Genomic DNA, 22,830 nt, shown 5'->3' on the forward strand with positions numbered 1-22,830 from the left:
TAAAAGGAGAAGGTGAGAATGTGTGGATCTGATAACAGCCTTGTACGACATACAGTACATGACTGACGTCTTTGTCATTTTCTCTTGCTTATTTTGACACAATGAAAACACATTTCCTTGGTCAAATGGGTCAAAAAACATTAACAGTAAAAGAAAGCTGAGCCGGTGAAACAGGATGTATGTGTGACAACAGTATTAACAACACATTCCAGCTCTGGACTGAGTTTCGCTACTTGGAGTTGTTCTCATGTCATTCGTAATATGATTACAATCATGACACCTGCTGCTGTTCCCACTTCACACTTAACATCTGGATTCAATAAAAAACACTTCAACCACTGTATCTCAGTGCTTTCCTATGTCTTTCAGCACGGAGAGCATTTTTACTCGGTGAGGAAGTCACAGCGTACGTTAATCCTCTCGATTTTCTTTGCAGTCTATGAAACACTTCCCCTGAAAGTGTGAGCTTGAACATCACTTAAGTAGCTATCTCCTCTTTTATCTGCTTTAGAGTGTGTGACAGCCTTTGTCTATACCTTTTTAACACATAGATGAATGGGGGGAAATCATCTAGGCTGACCTCAGGTTCAGCCTTTGTTATCTGTCCATCCATCTATGTGTTTCACGTATCTACACATATCAAATGACACCTCTAAAACGTGAGATCTATTATCTTCCACCATATCCCATATCCTCTTAACAGCCACAATTCCTGCCTGTAGCGTTATCATGCACATGCTTCACTAAATGATTAGGTGCAATGTGATAATATACCTGTAGTTTATCTATCATTTAGACTCGATATTATTTCAGCAAACATGTGTTTTCTTTTCTTTCTTTTTTTTGCTTAACTTTGTAGAAGAATGTTCTGCACTGACCTCTAGAGGACCTAAAAGCAATAACAGTGTCAAATATATCGCTCCTGGTAAATGCGTGAGAACATCACAGCTGAGTATGAATTAGTTTTTATAGCATAACAAAAGAGAGCGAGGGAAAGAGTGACTCAAAAGACACATTCTACCCTTCATGAACTGCACCAAATATTTTTGATAATCAGAAAAATCAAAAGGGAAAACACAAACATGCATAAATAAAATAGAGTGATGAAAGTTTGATGCGAACAGCCTTTTGCTTTTTATTTGAACGAGAGAACAACCCCCGCTTTCATTTGTCCCCTCTGGCTATATGTGAAGAAAGGTCAATATTTCAAGACGGGAGAGACACTCATTAAATATTTCAGACAAAAGAAAACTAACATCACTGCGCCTTTTCTCTCCGTCTGTTTTTCTGTCTTTCACTCTGCACTTGAACTCATCTCTCGACTGTCTTCACTCCACATCTCACACACAAAAAAAACAAATAAGTCAACACTAGAAAGCAGCGCGGCGAACACAAGTGGTTTCTATATTGTATACTTGTGCTTTGTTACATCTTTCTAAAGTACACCTATTATCTGCTGACGTGGTGGGTATATTTCAGGCAGCAGAAAGGGTTAAAAGAAAGGTTAATGGGTTTTTCTACTAAGGAAGGGTTGAAGTGGAGGTTAATGGGTTTTAAGGTGTGGCAGTGGATCAGTGAATAGTCACCTTTACCATAAAGTTACCTCAGTGGACGATACATCAGCAGGTACAACAGACCCACCTTGAGCCCACAGGAGCTGTTGGGTTAAATAAATGTCCACTTTGCTGATTTCTGCTGGAAAATGATTTACCACAAAAGAGGCAGCCTGTGACCCATGTGGTGAGAGTGGTTTATCTCTCACCACCATGTTTTAAAAAAATGCATCAACAGCAATGAGCATCAGTTACACAGAAACCGAGCTGGTTATTTGGCTTGAGCAGCATTGACAGAAAGTGACACCTACAGATAATCAATTCTGTTTATGTATATTTTTGAGACATTGCGACATTCAGTGATAATAGACCATGCCTGTTTTCAATTAGTTATATTTTTTCTTGTATAAGGTATTTCCTAGCCTGCAGTCCCATATGTGGCCACCAGAGCTCTCAAGTCACGCATTCAGCACACGCATTTCAATAAGTCCACACACTCACACGCCACACATGGCATTTCTCACACTGATAAGTGATAAAAGTCACCGCACATAAAGTATTAATCTATGGAGTGAAAGGCAAAAATAAAACTATTTATTTTGTTATTTTAGTGGAATTCAGTGGCATAGGGTCAAAGGCAGGGTACACCCTGGGTCAGGTCGCCAGTTCATCACAGGACCAGCACATAGACAAACAACCATTCAGTCTCACATTCACACCTACGGGCAATTTAGAGTGTCTTCTGTATATTTTTGGACATGTGGGACATGCAAACTCCACGCAGAAAGGCCCTTGTTCCAACTGTTTTGTTTTTTTTGTGGCCCCTGTGACCAGAGCAGCAGAAATATTTTTTGTTCCATGCATTGTTGCTTCCTTCCTTTTTCCCAAAACCTGCCACCTACTGTTAAATACAGCTCAAGTGTCAAAATTGCACTTTAATATTTAAGTGCATGATGTATAGCAGCTCATAGGCTCAGGCGGCGCACTTTCTCAATCCACAACCTTCACGATTTCATTTTCATCTTATAAGGCAGTTTCATAACCCTAACCCTAACCCATCTCGACAGGTATTGTACACGCAGCGCCCCCTTGAGCCACAAAGATAACTCATACAACTCTGCCCCTAAACCAACAAGACGTAAAATAAAATGAAATAAAATTGCACAGTGTCAGGTGAGATAAGTTTCCTCACATCTCTAATGACTTGCTTCCAATTAGTGTCATGTTTTCTTGCTTTGACTAAACTCACTATCACTGAAGTTGTCACCAAGATGAAGGAATAATATTCTTGTGTCTAATTACAGCTGAACACACAAAAGGTAACATGCATCACCTTGCTGAACCGTCCCTGTCACTGCAGAGGGTTAATGAAGGGTTAATGTGTGAGTTCAATGGAATGGTAATAGAAGGGTTGGTGTGTAGGTTAAGGTGGGTCTGGGGGCGGAGGGTTTATAAAGACACATGAGACCTGGGATTATGCGACTGAATAGGTGAGATGACAGACAAAATGCACACCTGTGAGCTTGAAAACACGTACACACCCATTCACACCAAACATACTGGTGATAACTGGGTATCAAAGGGAAGTTACTGTGATAAAAAAGAAAAGGAAGAATGAGGAAAAAGTAATGAAAGAGAAGTGATCTTTAAAGCTTTGTAAAGATGAATAGTGAGGAAGAGGATGAGGGAGAGAGAAGAGAAGGGTGGGAGAAAGGATGACGCTGAGGCAGAGTGGCATACGCTTCTGTCATCAGCTGTGGGATTTCTGCAAAAACCAGCAGAAACAGGCAGAAGTAAATGAGATTAGTAGACAACAGTGGCAGAGTGGCAAGGAGGATGAGGGCGTAACAGGACCAAACACTCCTAACCTTCTGTTTGACCACTGGCTCAACAACAGTCAAAGCCTCCGCTATAAAGAAAATAAAAGTACATGCTTGTTTTGGAAAGTAGGTTGTTACTATTACAAACTGACAGAGACAGATTCTGTGCAATAGTAATAATAAACCCTTACGTTCACTGGTGGACCATTAGGAAATAAAACACTCAAGACGCACATATTCTCCCACATATAGGCAAACTCTTTCTTTTTCCTGCATCCAATCACACACTCTCTGCTCAGCAGTGGCTTATTCATTTATTTCTCTTTTTTCCTTTAGGAAGTCACCCCTAATAATCAAAACAGATGAGTTGATACACACACACACATACACACTCAGGAGTGCACAAACCAGTCCAACACAAACACACACACACACACACACTGGACAATTCCTGTAGTCAACATCTATTTTAGAAAAAAATGAATCATTCCACTTTTCTGGCTCAGTTACTAAGAACTAATGAAAAAACCACAGCATACATATTTCACCTACTTACAGTCACACACACACACACACACACGACAGCTTCCTACATCAGTTATCAATTTAAATAAAAGGTGTGTGATAATGTGGACAATTATCCTGGAGCAAAATCAGGGATAGTGTAATTTAAAAAAATAAATACATAAATGAAAAATAATAAAACAATAATCTCACCATCAGCCTCTGCCTGAGCTCTGTTTTCAGTCCTCAGTCCCTCCGAGTCACTTTTCCCTTGGCAGGTGCCATCGTGGTCAAATAGTCCACAGGAAAGGGCTTTTCTCAAATTCTCTCTCTCTCTCTCTCTCTCTCTTTCTTATACTCCCCCTCTCTCTCAGTCCTGTTGAGATTTGTATCACCACAAGAACACCAGCATGTGTGTGGGTAAAAGTGTGTTTGCGTGTGTGTGTGTGCGCACACAACTCCTAAGGTCCTGGAATTCCTGAGTCCTGCGCTAAAAGAGCAAGCGTGGCTGAGCTTCCCTCTCTGCCTTTCTCTCTGCACTCCTTTTTCTTTTTTTTTTTGCTCCTCTCACTCCCAGCCGGGCAGAGAGGAGGGGAAGACAGTCAGTGGGTGGGACGGAAGACAGAAGCTGCTTTCAGCCAACTCTTCTTTATCTCCCTGTTTTCCATGTGTCTCTCTCTCTTGTTCTCTCAACTTTTACAATCGGTCTTTTGGTCTGTTTTCTCTGACACATAACCACATTAAAGTAAAACCTCTGAGACATACACACACGCACGCACACACACACACACACACACCCTCCTCTTTCTCTCAACACCACTCCCTCTGCCACAGTCCAGAGGTAAAGTCACTCCCTCGTCCTGTCATCCTCACAGTTTCAGTACTGTGTGTGTGTGTGTGTGTGTGTGTGTGATTAGAGATTCAGCACATTTCTTTTGGCTGATCTCGTTGTGATAAGGATCAGGGTATAAGGGTGCACTTACCACTTGAGTTTGAAGTTCCTTTACAAAGTTCACACATTCTTTAAATGTCAGCTCTCAAATGTCAACATGAGTCTGCTCTTCTACATACAGTATCATGTGCTGTTAATCCTTGTTAATACTCTAATAACTAAAACCCAGAAACTCGGATCTACTGGACATTTTTTTTAACTTCTGTTGGGAAACTTAACACAAAGAATAAACTGATTCACAGAATCCTACTGCCTCTGGGAACTTGTGAATTTAAGCTATAAGTGCCACTCACTCCAAGTATTACAAATAGAATGTACATTTAAATAACACCCGTACAAAACTAATTCATTGTGAGCAACATTCACTGTTCCACTGCGTTATGTCCTTGTATGGACACCTGCTCCACATTGATCATGTGTTTCTGGGACAAAATTGTCAGCTTTAATACAACATTCAGTTGTTGTGTCTGACATTTAAACCACAATAAAAATCTAAAGCACACAAGTAGCTTGAGATGCATCAAAAACATATATCTCATATAGCACCAGATCACGCGCATTACATGCATTATTGACAAGATATCGAAAACAGAGATTCAGTCAGCCGCACAGATCGGATTTGTAAAGGTTAGGGTTAATGGCACTAATGGGAGATTGAATTTGAACTGATTGATTTTAAGTAACTGCAATATAATGTATTGTAACACTACAAATGTTAATGAAACTAAACAACACTAAAAAGTGTGTTTTTTTTCCCCCTCTTATAATCTGACCACTGGTTAGCCAACAGAAAAGCAAACAGACAACAAAAATCCCTGCCACTTCATAGGTCAGCTTTTTGACAGTTTGCCATTAGTCCACAGCACAAATCAAAGGTCAACAAGGTTGTTGTCTCAATAAAACATTCAATTGCACTTCCTCAAGCAAATCCTCTTAGCATGGCAGTTCCACGGAATTAATTCCTTGTGTCCTCCACCCTGGTTTCCCTCCCCACTGACACAACACACAGAACCCACTTATCGTCTCAGCAATAATGAAGAAACTTCACAGTTTGGTTCAGTTAAAGCAGAAAAACACCTGGGCATGAGATCAATATCTCGCCATTTATATGACTCCTGAACAATACTTTTTCTATTATTATATCACTTTCAACAAAAAATGACATTGCACATCACAGTAAAATTGTTTTTAGCCATTAGATATCAGCAAACAGCATTCTGCATTCTCTGGGATTAGATTAATGATCCAATGACAACACATTTTCAATATTAGGTGACACAGTCCGTTACCCAGCCTCAGTTATGGTTCAGTAATGGTTCAAATGCATGCTTCCTTACAGTAACATGAAATCTGTCATCATGGTTATGGTAACAAACACACGTTGGCTGTGGAAAAGTCATGGATAAAAGAATCAGTGTTGACTGTGATAACACTGGTCTCCTGTGTTTTGACAACCCATCTATCCCATCAATGCTTCCGTCATAATTACTGTGGCTATGTAATGAAAAAAACAAAACTTCTCATTCACTCCCCCCTCTCTCCCAAACTGCCAATAGTGTTTGAGAACTGCATTTAATCTTTAAATAACCAAGGAAATTCCTCTAAAGTGGAATTCCAAACTATTCCTGCACTAATAAGATATTAATGATAAGTATAAAAGAAAACAGTACTGCTCTGTATTCCTGCGTTAAAGTGACATCATTTAGAACCTATATCTAAATATCTATACCTTCCAATATGAATAAATGCATAAAAGAGAATATACAGCACAAAGGTTGAGAACATTCGCTTCCTTCACACACTCAAACACACATGCACCTGCAGCCTGCTGAAGATATACAGTATGTATAAGCACAAACATGTGAAAAACACACTTGTTTGCCTACACCACACACACACAGACACACTATGCGCCGTCTGTCTGGCGTCTCGCTGGCACCATTCAGGCAGCCATCTCCAGAGGCTTCAGCAGTAGCCAATCACAATCAATGCCAGTCAGCAGCTTTCATTATCACACACACAGTCCTTGGAGACTCCTGACTACTCCTGACTGCGCGTGCGTGCGTGCATGCGTGCGTGCCTGTGTGTGTGTGTGTGTACACTTGCATTTGTTATCTCTTTAGGCATAAACACTGACCTTGTCAGGACCAGTATTCCGTTAGATTTGAGGACCAAAATCCAATTCCTGCGGGACTGGTTTAAAATTAAGATTAGAATTTTAATTGTGAATTGTGATAAGGCTAAAGTCGGGTTAGACTGGTTAAGGTTAGGGATTACACTTTGTTTAGGCTGTCCAAGTCGATGCAGTGTCCTTGGAAGAATAGCTGCACAAAACTCTGTATGTGTGTGTGTTTTCTTGTATACTTACAAACCATAGGGAGTGAGGACATTTTGAGTGGTCCTCACATTGTATCACCGCTTAAAATGGCTTTTTAAGGGTTAAGACTTGGTTTTAGTTAAAATTAGGTTTATAATTAGTTTTAGGTTAGAGTTAGGGTTAGGCATTTAGTGGTGATGGTTAAGGTTAGGGGGCTAGGTCTATGTCTATGAGTGTCCTCACTGTGAATGCTGTGCAAACATTATGTGTGTGTGAGTGTGTTACCAGTGTGTGGAATAAAACCGAGATAAAATCAAAGCAGAATAATGAATACTTAACATTAGAACAATGTTGTATCAACAGACGTGCTCCCCCTTTTGTTCAATGCTGTTGACCGTTTCTTTCTTCTGGAGGTTATGGTGTTGTGACTGTGACTCAGTCCAGCAGGCAGCCACTCAGAGCTCAAGTTAACTTCTGCAGATGACAGAGCTCTGTTTTATTAGGAGCCTTCCACTTCCACCCAATTTGTCTCATCCTTTCTTTTACAGATGGTGACACTGTCATGTTTCCATATGCATACATTTGCTGTATGTTGTGTGTCAATGATGAATGAAACTGGGATATTTCAAAGTACAATTTGCACTAAATAAAAGAAAAGCATGCATAATATCTGCCAACCATTTACTGCTTTATTTTTTAAACAAATATTTCCTACATGACAGGAATCCATTTGTTTTTATTCATTAAATTTGTAACGTGATGTTATTGCTGCAGAAGTCATCAGTAATTTTGCTCATGCATATTATATGTACCTGCACCATGTGTAAATATACAGAATAATGTGATGTTCATTGTATTTTTAAATAGGTACTACTAAAGGTAAATAATAACATGATAACATTAGATTAGTTTTGTCTGCCATCTCACTAAAAAAGTCTATGTGGCTGTGCTTTTCACACATTCTCTGATTAGTTGCTTCAACACTTCCGTTCATGTACGTTCCTGTAAAAACATTCCCCTGCTTGTTACATAAATTAAGACTAACAGATTTAAAAAAATGCCAAAAAAAAAACTGAGAAAGCAATGAAAGAAGTGATCGTGTTAATACTAACACTGACCAAGAAAAATGTCATCCCTGCTTCAGCTGTCCTCCATTTTGCCATGTTTGTTTAGTGCCTGACTCCTTGCTTCACACCTCACTACACAAAGTCTGACAAGCCTAAACCCCTCCCTGATGTCACAGACCGGACACAAGCATGTTAAAAAAAATGCCACGCTCCACAACTGAGCACAGTTTCCACTGCAACAACAGACACACACCAATGCAACCCCCAACACACGTGCACACTGCAGTGCCCACTGCTCACCCTCTTATCTTCTCCCTCTTGGAGCCTGTGAGCACTTGGATCATTTGTTTTTGCCAGTGCCTTTTGAAATTTTGGTGCCTTATAATTTATTTATCAGTTATTGATTTATTACTCCTTATCCACCAGCACACTCTCACACACACACATTTGACTACACACGTTAGCTACACCCCCTTTTCCCTCGCACATTTTCATTCACACAGAAACAGGAGGCATGTGCAAGGCAAAGCACATTCTCTGGGCCCTTTGTGTTTCTCTTTTGCATGTGCACAAACACACACACACATGCACGCACGCACAGGTTTGTGCAGCTCTTCTTCTTAGTACACACTGACGTCCATTCAATTAGACAGCATAGACAAAACATTATCCCTAACCTTAACCATGACCGGTTAATGCCTAAACCTTAACCTTAAACTATCCACAATTAAAATCTTTGCCAGTTCCTCAGATTTGAGACTCTCTCTCATTCGGACCAGTTTTAAGTCCCCATGAGGACACGCACACACACACACACACACACACACACTTGACCCTATTGCCTCTGTCTTCCGTCACATTTAACCTTTATTCAGAGAAGCCTGTGGTTTTCTTTTCAATTTCTTCTGCCTTCATCTAAGAATACTTCCTCCCCTTTAAATCCCTCCGTCATTGATCCAACCAGCTCATTCCAGTCTCCTCTCATCTAACTCTTTCACTCCCTTAAACCACAGCCTTCTTTTGTCCCCTCCTGCCCTACTCCCTCTATCCCTTCATCTTTCGCCGTTTTGTTTATTCTGACTTCATTTTACCCCCTAATTCCTCTCCTCTCTGCTGCCCCCCACCTGTCACTGCCTCTAATCCCTTCCACCAGCTCCTTGCCTCCAATTAATATCTTCTATTCATCCATCCTCTCCTGTCTCCTGTCAACAAAATCTGGTTTTCTCTATTTTTATATCCACACACTCTAATGAGCAATGTTGTGGATTTTTTTTTTGTCTTCGCTGACCCCATATTTTCCCGTTGATTTACACAAGTTTCCCTCAATTCCCCTCCAATCTTCTCCCTCCCGTTCTCTCACCCCACCAGGCACTCCCCCCTGTGCCTCTCTTTCTTCCCACCTCCATCCTTTCGTCTCTATTCTGTGTTTGTTCAAGGCCTCTTTTAATGAAGCCGGTCTACTCCCAGGTCTCAACAGGCTATTGTCAATGTTAATGTCTGGCCTCTGACACGCTAACACACACACACACACACACACACACACACACACACACACACAAGGGGAAACACACACATATACACAAGAAACACATGCACTGGGTTAGTGCACCTAAAAGTACACATGACTCTCTATAAAGGTCTCAGCCTCTCCTGTCCTTTGTCCTGTCAAAATAATTGCTTAGTTTACCCTTTAACACTTCCTTACCATAATGCACAGAGAGAGAGGGAGAGAGAGACAGAGAGAGAGAGAGAGAGAGAGAGACTGAACCCTTTCATGCCTGTACTCATTACTCTAGCTTGACAAACGTGAAAAATATGTGTTTTGCAAGTTGCACTGGAGGAGCATTGCATTGTGCAACAATGTAAACTTGATTGCAGTGATGATGTGTTGCTGTAATGGCTCAGTGCATGTCAGTGTTGGTGTATCGTACAGTCAGACAATATAAGTTTCTTTTTTAAAAGAAGACTTCATACTTTAGCCTTTAACTAGGTCCTTTTTTATGCATGTTTGCATTTTTAGTTTATTTATAAAGTTAAAACAGGGTTTTAACCTCTTGACTCAAGCCTTTTCCTATTTTATTCCACCCTGTGTTGTATTTTACTGAGTTAAAACAGAGTATATACTTTTTGACTTTTCATTTTTCATGTGTTGTGTTTCATTTGCTTTCCGAATGTTATTTTCCTTTTATTGTGAATCACTTTGCGCTGCGATCCTTGTATGAAAGGTGCTGTACAAATAAAGTTTTTTATAGAAATGACATCCATGTTGGATTTTTTTACATCATGAATAATGCCCAGTGCCAGTGTTTAATCGCCTCCCTGCCTTGACATTGGTGTGCTCGTGCAGGAGGCATAATATGGGGGTGGAGGGAGGGTCAGAGAACTTTTTAGGCAGTTTGTCACTGTAGTACTTTGCTTGACAGGTTAATCACTGTCCTCTCATCTCTCTTTCTCTCAACTCGTCCTCCCAAAGCAGCAGTCCAGTGCTCAAATAAATATTTCACATCCAAAACTTAAAAAGACCCGTTACTTAACACTTCAAAGAGCACTCATACACAAATGCATGCACACACACACACACACACACATGCACCACATACAACCACATAGTCATTCACACATTGAGTGTGAATTTACAGCAGTTGTACAGCATGTATACAAGTCAAGCTCATGCACGGGGAAATAGGGAGAAAAAAAATGTTTCGGCATTCTCACACACGATGTCAGGATGTGCGCGCACACATACACACACACACGCACACACACACACACACTGTGATTAGCAGGCCCGGGACTGACCAGGGAGAGGTGCAGGCAAGAGCAGACACCTCATGAATGATTTATGCCCATGAGGATGAGAAGCGCTGATAGATTCTGCTGTTCAAAACACTCCTATAGATTCCTCCTTGACCAAAACACAGATCCTGCAGCAAGTATATTCATGAAAAAATCAAAAGAAATCAGTGTTTTATCAACAAATAACCACCAAGTATCAAATAGCATTTTTTTTTTAAAACTGGGATTATATATGAGATTGGACATCATAGCATGTAAGAAATAAGGTAAAAGTATGTTAAGTCACGTGATGACCACTATTATTGGCTGCACCAGTTTCATACTGGCTCACTCCATTAGAAAGAAAACCCAAAGAAGAGATTATAATGAGGACTGAGTGAAATGAGACTTGTGTTGGAGAGGAGGCCAAACAGTCCAGAGGAAAGAATTCATTCTCTTCCATGGCTATACTATAATTATACAAAATGATTCAACACATCAGCACTGAATGAGGAACACTCCCTGACCAACGTTTCCTTTAGGATTGTTTTTCAGCCATGTCCACCCCTTGCCGCAATGAAAAGAAAAGGTTTTACTCAATTGAATTGAATGCACGCACATGTAACATCGGTGGTTTGAATAAATATCTTTAGCCTGACAGGACTATTCGTAGTGTTATTGATGAACATGAAAGACAGATGGGGATGAAAGCTGAAAACTCCTCCCTCAGTTATCTGACTGGATTAAAAACAGAGTGAGGGTTTTACCATAGTTAAAATCTAAATTTCCCCATGGACATGGAAGTTGACCTGTATCAGTAGCTAGACAATACTACAATATGGTGCAAGGAAACTAGGTCTATCGTGCAAATATGTTCTACTTCTCAAGCAGCTGTGCTGGTCATTTTGCAGAGCACTAGACACCAGCACATAATGTCTACACACACATGACTGACCATTAAGACACACTGATGAAAATTAATCATTATTTTCTTGAAGCCTGAAAACACGAGGCCTCACCACCAAAGATACACATGAAAGTCTAGTGCTAGTGGCTCCTATCCCGGGGGGGACAATGAAAATATGCTAAAAACATTTACAGCAATCCATGACGTAGTTACTTTTACTTCAGTCTGGACCAGAAGATATGTAGACGGACCAACCGAGCAACAAGAGAATAGTATTGCCATTCTCAGTGGAAAGCCGCTCATGTGGCTGAAAGTGCAGTGAAAAGTAAAATGTTCAAACGCTGTGTAATCTCAATTTTAGCCGAGGGACTTAAAAATGACTGACAGTTCCCTTGTGCAGAATTGTGACTTTCTCTTCAGTTATGTGAAAAACGTTCAAGGACTTACTTTTGCCTCTTCTTGGGCCAAGTAAGCACATTTTTCAAGGCTACTGAAAAAATCCAGCCCAATTTTCTTTGTATCCTTATCTCCCATGGCCTGTAAATCTATACAGAAAGAAAATGTGCGACTGTGTGTACATGTGTGCACTGCACGCTCACACACACACACACACACACACATTAAGCAGGTGCAGTTGCGGTGCCTAATAACAGTGGAGCCGCCGTCTGTCAGAGCCTTTGTAGGCAGATAGAATGCACCAGAACTCAGTGGTGTGTTAGACTCATCAAAGCCTGCCAACGCTGGACCTGAAATCCTTTTACTGCTCTGGAGAGCACACAGTCGTGCTGATTGAAAAACCACCTGACCCTGCTGCATATGTGTGCATGTATGTGTATGTGTGTGTGTACGCAGGCCTACGTGTGAATGACAGGTGGCAAACAAAGAGTATGAGTATGGAAATTGTGACTCTTTCAAGGCATGAGATTTGCACTTGACGTGATGAGCTCACGTGACTGATGTGTATGTCGTATGTTGTCCTATACCGTCTGTGTAATTGCCAGGTGGGGAAACCCCACTGACTATTCTGATATTTGAGCCTAAGGCGATGTTCCTCTCTGCAATGAGAGGGCATGGTCTGGGGGGACGGGCGACGGAGACAATTAATGAGAGAAAAAGGAAACTGAAAGGGATGAGGTGGAGAGACAGAGAAACATTCCTTCGGCTCTTTCATGAATACTGGAGTTCTCTGAGATTTTCCCAAGACAGGGGGGTCAACCAAGGACCAGAGCTGAAAGCCAGTGATCCAGAGCTGAATAACAAATATACGTTGCCAGAGCATATTATAGGTCCCAAAAGCCCGAGCTGAGAGAATGTATAGGGGTGATTATTCTTAAGTATCTTTTGACCATTTTTGAACCAAAAATAAAAAAAACTATGGGCCGTGTCGTGGGTTTGTGTTTGATTCAGAGTGTAGCGGGTGAAGCCATGGCTGAAAATGAAAACAAAACAGAGGATTTGGTGCCTACAAAGAACGCCACCTCCGTTACATGGAATATGGTTTGGCTTTCCAGCACAAACAAATTTGCAAAGCGCTGACGTTAACAGGCCAGTTTAAATGATGGATTCTTACTGCTCGGAATGCTGAGGAAGAGATCGGTGTCTGTCTCTGTCTGTGCCGAAAATCTTACACACTGTAACTTTCAAAGAAATACCTTCACTAATGAAAAAAAGAGAATCTTTCTACATTTTGTTAACACTCCCTGGGTTCCCGATTAAGTCGTTGCAGGTAAAATGGATGTTCTGTTACTGGAAACATTGCTGTAAAAGTGTTGCACAAACATACTGTAAGAGCTCAGCATCACACGTGCCAGGAATTTTTCACTCCTCACTATTTCTGTGTCCAAACCTCCCATTCAAGAAACATCCGTAGATAAACACACTCTCACACTACACATCCCTCACTCCCTGCGTCTCTCACAACACAAGGCTCGTCTAATTAGATAAACCTGCCTGTTCAAACTGTGTAATCACTCCATCTACTCTAAACTTCACCCTTCCTCTGTCCTCAGGTCCTCTCCCCTCAACTACTTATCTATCTCCATCCTTCACTTGTTTCCTCAGCGCCTCCGCTTAACCTCTCATCTCCTTTAGCAAGTTATTTTCCACTATTTTGTCTCACGAGCTGATTCTATATTAACCCCAAAGCAATAAATACAGCGCACGATTTAATAACACATGCATTTCAATAATTTAACTCAACCTAAATAATATTTTTTGGTAGTTTAATCAGTGTTTAACTTCACTTGGCATGACCTGCATTCCCTCCTCCACTGTAATGACTTCCACTGTGTTTGTTATCTGTTATTTTTCCAGCTCTGGTAGACTGAACAACTCAGCTGTGTCCATCACAGTTCAAGCCTTTATCTCCACTTACACTCCCTCACTCACTCATCCGTTCATCCACTGCAAGTCTTCTTCTTACTGCTTTGCCTACCTAGAAAACACAGGACAGTTGATGCATTGCAGGACATGAAATAAAATGACAGTAATTATCAAATAATAATTTGTAAATGTAAATATATAGACTATTAAAGTGCATATGCATAGAGACCTGAGATGGAACCTTCTCATTGCACCTACACCTGTTTTTCTTGATCATTCGTCGTTTTCACTTTTCTCGTCTGCTCCATTTCTTTCTTGCACATTTATTGCTTCTTTCGTTTTTCTTTTTGAATTACACACAATTCCTTCAAGACCGAGTATTTCCAGTTCACATTTAATGTGAACGAGCAAATGATGCAGGAAATGAGCTGCTTACGCACATGATGTTGGCATTTTTTGGAACAGATGAAATCCAGACAAGCAGCAACTTTTGTAGTAAATTAAGCTTTGAATTGCTATTTAATATTTGCCATGTGTACATATTATAGGCATTTATGTGGGGAGAAAAAATGCCAAAAATGGCATTTAAGGCCTAATTTTTGAGGCCCAAATTGTTCACTCTCCCTGTTTCATGTATGCTGACAGTACATCACTGCCAAGTATAGGACCTGATGGTGCAACACGATCCTATGTGTAGTGGACTTTCACTGCCATTTCATTTTCCATCCATCTCCTTTCCGCACCTGCATTAGATTCTGGATTCTGGTTTTCCTGATCTCTTGAAATATTTTCCTTCTGATCTGTTTCTGACTTCTCTCACATCAGTGAGTAAACAGTGACTTTGACCTACAAAGTGTAATCCATGACAGCAAATACAAGAGGTCACTTCATATTATATCATATCATATCTGCCACATGTGATCTCTCACAAACACATTTCAGCGCTCATGATTTCACCTAAAAAAACAAGTGGGCACAAGTCTTCTGTTAATGCAGCACTGCCCAGAGACATTAAGTCTACTGCAGTGACCTTGACGATAACATGACCACTGCCGCTGTGACCAGTTTAAATGGAAAGTGACCTTGTTCTCTGGGTGCAGTGAAGACAGGAGATAGGATTGTGTTTCACTGAGGAACACACAGTAAAAAGCCCATACTCACGCCAGAATAAGCAAACCAGCCGTAGGCATTTACTGAGAAAAATCCAACTTGTATCAACTTCTATTCCACATTTGACATAAAACACATGATTATCCAGGGTTCTTGCTAGCGCATGGTAGCATAGCCGCCCGTTAGGCTATGATTTGCAGCCGACACGCAATGCCAGAGCAAATGTGAAAAACGTTGTTTTGGGACGGAATCGGAATAGCCAAAATTAAATGGTGTGTGCGGGCCAGAATATCAGAGACTTTAAATCATTGGGGTCGGAGTATTAATGTCTCTTTGAAAGCTTAAAGCTTTATTTGCATTATGCATTATTTTTATCAATGTAAAAGAAACACACTTAAGAGTTAATTAGACACTTGCTGCACACCACTCTTTGAAAGATGTCAAATTCACCAGTGCAGTTCTGGCACGTCCTTTGTGAAAGTCACACACTGCCAAGATACAAAAAATATGAACAGGTCAGGTTTTTGTTTTTTTTACTTTGCATAGAAGATAGAACAGTCAAAAAGAAAAGAATAACCAATTTTACCAATTGCATTGTTTCGAATTGCAACTTTGATTTAACAGTTATTAAGTGCACAGTCCATTAACTCAGCCGAGACCCTCTGTGTTTTTCATTCATCTGTAAAGCCATGTCTGGGATGAGCTCAAATATTTCACTTTAGTGAAACCACATTTTCAACTTCTGCCTTGTCTCCACACGTTTAACTTCCACTCACAGCTTTTTATGGACTTTAGATATTCCAATGCAACATAATCGCAATCCCAATGGCACACAGTTAGTGACAGGACCGAACCACAGACCTTTAATCAAATATGCCCTAGACTCAGTTTTGTTAAATATTAGTGTGAATGTACCTAGCTCCATCTCTTGAAAGTATGTATGTATGTGTATGTGTGTGTGAGAGTGTGTGTGTTATGTAGACATCCTCGGTCTATGGATACCACATACAAACAGAGCTGTTATGACAGGACGGACAGATAAGCCTGGCGCTCACAGACCAAATACACTTGTGCTGCACCGTGGGAAACGGACACAAGTGAAAAAAGAGTCAGTGTGTGTGTGCGTGTGTATGTGCGCGTGGGTGCGCGTGAGTGTGACTGTCCAAGCCAATGCTTTTTTTATTTTGTTGAACCAACAACTCTGTGTCTATATTTGCAATAAATCATCATATATTCCCTATTACTTTGCTTCTTCATGCTTCACTTCTTTTTGAGCAATACCTAAACAGAACAGTGTGTGTGTGCCAGCGTTACTCAAGGACATTTAAACGCTGATATGTGTCACGACACAACAATCCCACATCTACAGACCTTGAGAACACTCAACACACATGATGAAAACAAAAGTGATGGCACAGATAGACACAGTACACTGTGGTTATTCATCTATTTTTCCTCACTTTCCCCAGATAATCCACTCCTGTTCATGTCCATGGTTTAACTCTTTTGTTCTCCTCCTTCTCTGTCCTGTCTTTTATGTTTATTTGTCACACTGTTCTTTCCTTATATCACATTCTCCTTCACTCTCTCCCTCCTCCTCCTCCTCCTCCCTCCCTCCCTCCCTCATTACCTCTCTTCTGTCCTTGGCTCTTTTCCTGGTTCTGTGTTCTGTCTGCTCCGATTATCATCCTTGGCTTTTTATATATCTGTCTCCCTTTCCTGTTTTATCTTCATATAGAGCTGGAAAGCGCACTGATGTGTGTTTGTGCTTGCATTCAGCATGTATGAGAGGACAGAATGTCAGGCATGGAAGCTAAAACATAAGCATTTCTGGTCTTTTATTTGTTTACTCACAAAGTGGTTTAGTTTCTTTAGAGTAGCATGAGTACAATTATGGTGCTCTGTTTGAAAGAACACGGTGACCTGAAGAATAAAACTGTGAATTACTAACTGCAGTTCTTCTGTTAACTTAAATGAAACAGGTTATTACTATTTGGTTATCACACTGTGTGTAAAGAAAAAAAAAATCTAGATTAAAGTTGCATCTGATTTTTTTTGCAGTTGTTTCTGCGATGTCTGCACTTCAGTGCAGAGCATGAAGGCCCTTCTGCCTAAAGTGGCTCTCAAGTTTTTAAAACAAAGAACTAACAAGAACTGCTTCCTGATATGGTTAGGCAAAGCTATGATACTATTCTTTACTCACTTCATTTAAACTTTTTTACCCTCCTGGATCCACAAACTCAAAGAGACATTTTCATGTTCTAAAGAAATTTGAACTTATCAGTTATTGGCCATGAGAAGCGAGAAAATATCAGTTATCATTGTAGGTTGAATTTTTTCTTGCATCGCTAATAATAATGATTTAACAATAGTATTTTGGGGATGAAGAAGAGGGAATAATTGCTTCCCACACTTTAAAACAGAGAACTGTATGGTCTAAAAATAACGAGGACGCATAGAAGATGAGGAACAAAACATGGAAATATAGGGGATGGTATCAAGGGATTAACACAACTCAAAAAAAGAGAAAATAGGGAGGAGATAAGGGAGCAGTTGGATGGAGGGGATGAATGAGGTTGCCTGAGGGAGGAAGAGGAGTTGGAGGGATTGAGGAAGAAGAGAAAGGCGCATTCTAGATGTTGGGTGAGAGGAGAGAGGCAAAGGTGGGATGACTGGGGTTTATGGAGGATGGCAGAAGTTGATTGTGTGCTGTGGAGATAAGATTAAATGACCTAAAGGGGTAAGAGGGGGTAAGATTATGACAGAAGAAGAGATGTAGAGCAGTGAAAGTGATAGATAAAGCTACTGGGGATAGAAATCACCATTGTTCAAGACGGTGAACTTGTGCCAGACGTAATTACAGACTTGGCCCAAAAACCCTTAAGCATGGGTAAAACCCGTTGCTGAAGTCTGAGTCCTAAAAGGATAAGTGGGCGAGCTGGAGGAGCTGGATAAAGCAGGAAAGAGGAGAAAAAGAGGTGGAGGAGGCGGGAGGAAAAGAGGGAGAAGAGGAGGCAGGAGGAGAGTGAGAGGTGAGGACGATGAGTTGAGGATTCCCTTAGGAGGTTAAATAGGCTTATGTAAGGCCCATGGAGAGACAGTCAAGAGTCACAGCCGCTTACTTCTGTTTAAATGCACAAACACATTCACACGTTCACAGATACATAGCTGGCCAGTGTCACACACATCTCACTGAGTACACTATACTGTATGTGCAAACTAACACTCTCACAAAGAGCTGGATCTGCAGATACACAGATACAGAGGAGGAGAGAGAGAGATACTAGTATGAAAACGTAATAAACTGGATGAGGTTATGTACGGATTAAACCCAAACTAGTTTCACATGAAACAAAGTCTTCGTTTGAACAAGGATTCGTGGAATAATAACACAGACGAGACGAAGCAGAAGAAGAAAGCCTCAATAAACTGATTTGTATTTCATATCCAGTAACTGTTTGCATCAAAACGTTCATTCAGCCATAGATAAAAGCGGTTTAGAAGACGCCCTCAGGTTTGGACATAATGTAAATGATCATTTTGTTGACAAAAGACTTTTCCTTTCCATTTATTCATTTAAAGAAATTCCAGCTAACAGCTGACTTCATGCAACAAAGATCATGAGCCAAACTGAAAGCCAGAAACACTTAAACAGAGTGTTAAAGGAGCTGTATGTAAGAAATGTATTGTATTAAGTCATAAAATCTGACTGAGGGTGTTAAATTGAAATACTTGCTTAATTATGATAACAATGAGTCAAATAATTATTATTGCCGGCAAATTCTGTTTATGTTTATGTTGTGGAAAAAGGGGAATAAGTGAAGCTCCTTGTAGATCTGTCTTTCAGTTCATGCAAGATTGGTCCCTAAAACCACCTGGCAACCTCTAGTCTCTGGGGAGAAGGGGGAGGAGAAAAAATGATCTCCATTATTTGTAACTTGGATCGTAGTATCTGTTTTAAACTCTAGTTGCAAACCTCACCCTTTTAATGTGTATTGTGCATTTATGTTTGCATGTTTGACAAAAAGCCACAAAGGTAAAAGTTTCCTCAATGTCATCATTATTGTTTCCTCTTCTGTCATATAGCTTTTAAAGGTTTTCCTGTCTGGTATTTACAAACCCGCCTCAGCCACATTTTCCCACAGCAGGTGAAAGTTAAGACAAAGCTGCTGTTTAATAGTTCATCTGCCATAAACTCACACACCTGCAGCAGCAAGAAAGACAGGCAGGTGCAGCCGGTAAGAGTGGGATTAAACAGTGAGCTTGAATCTTGGAAAAGTCCCACAAGCCTTCACCCCAACAACCCAAGTAAAAGTAAATAAAGATTTAGATACTGCCCTTTGTGTACCAAATGTTTTGATGCCTATTCATCTTTTATGACTTGTCATGTTCCTTTAAAATGTAAAGAACTGAGATGAACTGAGAACTGAAGTGTGAACATTGACAGCATGCAATTGTGAATAAATCAGAGGTGAATTTCGTCACACCCTCTGCAATTAAGTGAGTGAGGGACCAGAAGTAAAGTGTCTTCACAAGAATAAACAAGTGGAGTCACTACCTCTGTTTACATGGACACAAGTAATCAGAATAAAAGTATGCCATGTATGCCCATTCGGAAACAAATTTCATTCTGAACAAGAGGGCTGGTATATGCCGATCCTCATTTGGATCATTCCGATCATGACTTCCTGTTATGGTGCTACCAAGTGGAGTGATGCGATATTATTGCTCATCAGGATTAAAAGCACTTACAATAAATTAATTGTGGTGACTTTCTATTATCGTGTTCATCATAAATGAAGTAAAACATCAATATTTCACGTGAGTGACCAGCATACAGTGCTTGTGATCTATTTCTTAATGTGCCTGCATCTTTCTACATGACTTATTATTCATTAATTCATTCATCATCTATGATCATATTAAATCATTTTTCACTCCAAAAATATGCATCCTATCTGTGATATCTCTGACCACCACCATTAGTGCAGATTATATTAAAACACATTTTTTTCAGTCATCGCAATTATTTTGGTCAGGATAAACTTTTAAAATCGCCCCATGCCTAATCACGTGTCTGATCCACATTAATGTTACATATTTCTGTTTTGTTACTGCTGTATTTTTATTCATTCAATGAAAACATTTGCACACTGTCACACAGCGATGATGAGCTGTTGTTTGGTCACTTCATTGAATAAAAAGCAAGAGAAAAGAAATATCTGGTTACAGCAAACACTGACGTGGTTGAGGTTTACCACAAAGGTTGCAAAAAGTGTTATAGTGTCTGTGCTTATTTAAATATTTAATATCATCAACAGCACCAGTTCCGATCTGTTATGTGTGTGCCACTCACTGTGAAACCAGACTGAGAAAAAAATGACCTTGGTTCAAAAAAATAAAAGCTGCAATATCACTCAGTGAAATTCCACATGTGTAAAACTTGCAGGGACTGGATACTGGTTCAAAAATATTATTAACATGCAAAAAAAAAAAAAAAAAAAGGTAAAGACCTTAAAGCAACAGAGACCACTGGTTATTTCATGGTGTCAACAAGACGTTCCTCAGGCCAGTCTTTGACATTTTAAGTGCAAAGAAATCTAAAACAGGTTTTCATGCAACAGATTTGCATACTGAATGTGTCATTTACAACCTTAAAAGGGATGCTAAAATGCCTACAGACTTTAAGTCTTGTTCAAATCAAACTTCAGTTGGGCAGCAGGATGTAAAACGGATCCAATTAAAAATATTTACTTGGAAAAATGGCAGTGATACTGAACACAACTGCTGTCAAATAACCAGGAAAACGCTTCCATCCAGAGACACCAACACATTACCCACATCAAACACTCCTTTTCAAACACACACACACACACACACACATAAACCACATGAGAAGAGCAGGGCCTCCGCAGAGTCAAATCAGCCAGTACGGGAGTGAGTGATGTCACTTTTCATGTGTATCGGAGAATGATAGTCATTAGTTACTAAGCTCTAAAGGTGGGTTATATAAGAGGCAAAGGCAGTGAGGTCATCATCATCATCATCATCAAACTCAATCACTCACACTTGTCTCAAACAGATGGGCAGATAGACCAAGCAGAGAGAGCAATGATCACAACAACATTTTTATAGTCTCAACTTGTATTGTCACGGTCATGTGCAGCAGTGAGCTCATCCCTCCATTGACCTCCTGACAGACACTGATGTCATACACAACAAAACAACAAAACAAAGGTCAAAGTAACAACCGGGACTAATTAAATGGGCGGTCCAAGAAAAGGGGGAGGAAGTCAGCGTTTTTTGAACCTGCAATTTTAAACAGCCCAGCTCACTGCTGTAAACATGACCATTATTACCTCAGAGGCTCTTTTCAGTGACACACCATCAAACGTGGCATCTTTTCACTTCAATCGCATTATGACAAAATCCCGTAAATGTGTCAAAAACAAAAAAAACATAGAGACCGTGTGTCACTGAGGTCAGAGACGCCCACCTCATTCCTCACCCATGAGACTTTGCCATTTCTGTCCCATCCTCAACGAATGGAGGGAACAATGATGCATTGAAGGGAAAGTATTTTTCATCTGCTTTTTTCCCCCCATGCTGCAAATCATTTCGCTCATATTACCGTACACCTCCCTTCATCTCCCCCTGCCTGCAGCCCTACATGCACGTGTGTCATATTATGCTCAGCACATAGTCAAAGACAGCGCTTAATTCTTAAACACAGCACCAGATGACAGATGTGGTATTGTGTAACAAGAGCCCTTAACAAAAATTTCCTTTGCGAGTTTGACAGGCCTGAACATCTTAACCAGAACACTAATGAGCCCTAACCAAAGTACAAAATGACACATAGTGATATTATTATATTTCTTATGTTTTCAACATGGTTTGTTCATCAAGAGGGCCAAACACCCCACCTGCTAAGTATATGAGGACAGTTCCAAAGTCTCAATATTTCACGAGAATCTGCCCAGATGAAAAGTCACCGAGCAAAATATTGAACCCAGAAGGACTTGACTGTGTCACAGTAGGGGGAAAAACAGTATTTTAAGTTTCAGCTGGGCTGGAAAATGACGGAATTAACTTTTCATTCCCCATGGAAACATTCAATGGTAAGAATACCCTTTACACTGATGGATGTGGATGCCTTACCTTCAACTCTGGTAGCGCCTAGTTGCTAAACACACCTGAACTTACTCTACATTTGCATATTTCACCTGTTTTAGATGCCACTGCCCCATTAAATAATTGATTGCAATTTAATGTGCTATTAACATTCAAAGCAGGTGGTGCAAGCTCAATCTGACATTGCCTTTGCATTTGCTCTCACTGTTTCCAAATCCACTGTTCACGACTATGCCAATACTTTGTTACACCATCTAATGTATTCTTCATTAACTGCCTTCTAAAATTGACTTCTCTCCTTCATCAGTGTGCAGTTAATTCTGCTCATTCTGTAAAGAAATAGTGACATAATGATGAATGTTGCATTTA

General features: G+C 40.3%; 1 protein-coding gene across 2 annotated transcripts in view; it reads right to left on the reverse strand.

Annotated features, from left to right (window-relative positions):
- The window catches only part of sema3b (sema domain, immunoglobulin domain (Ig), short basic domain, secreted, (semaphorin) 3B), a 114,344-nt gene that overhangs the window by 62,608 nt on the left and 28,906 nt on the right, over nucleotides 1–22,830 (reverse strand). The window contains exon 1 of one of the 2 annotated variants that reach the window (XM_058642799.1): nucleotides 4,091–4,581. The exons of the other annotated variant lie outside the window; for it this stretch is intronic. The gene's annotated coding sequence lies outside the window, so the exon portion shown is untranslated. Of the gene's footprint in view, nucleotides 1–4,090; nucleotides 4,582–22,830 lie in introns of those variants that run through there. 2 annotated transcript variants of the gene reach the window in all.

The sequence above is a fragment of the Solea solea genome, chromosome 11 (genome assembly GCF_958295425.1).
Source record: "Solea solea chromosome 11, fSolSol10.1, whole genome shotgun sequence".
In the NCBI taxonomy this organism is placed as follows: Eukaryota; Metazoa; Chordata; class Actinopteri; order Pleuronectiformes; family Soleidae; genus Solea; species Solea solea.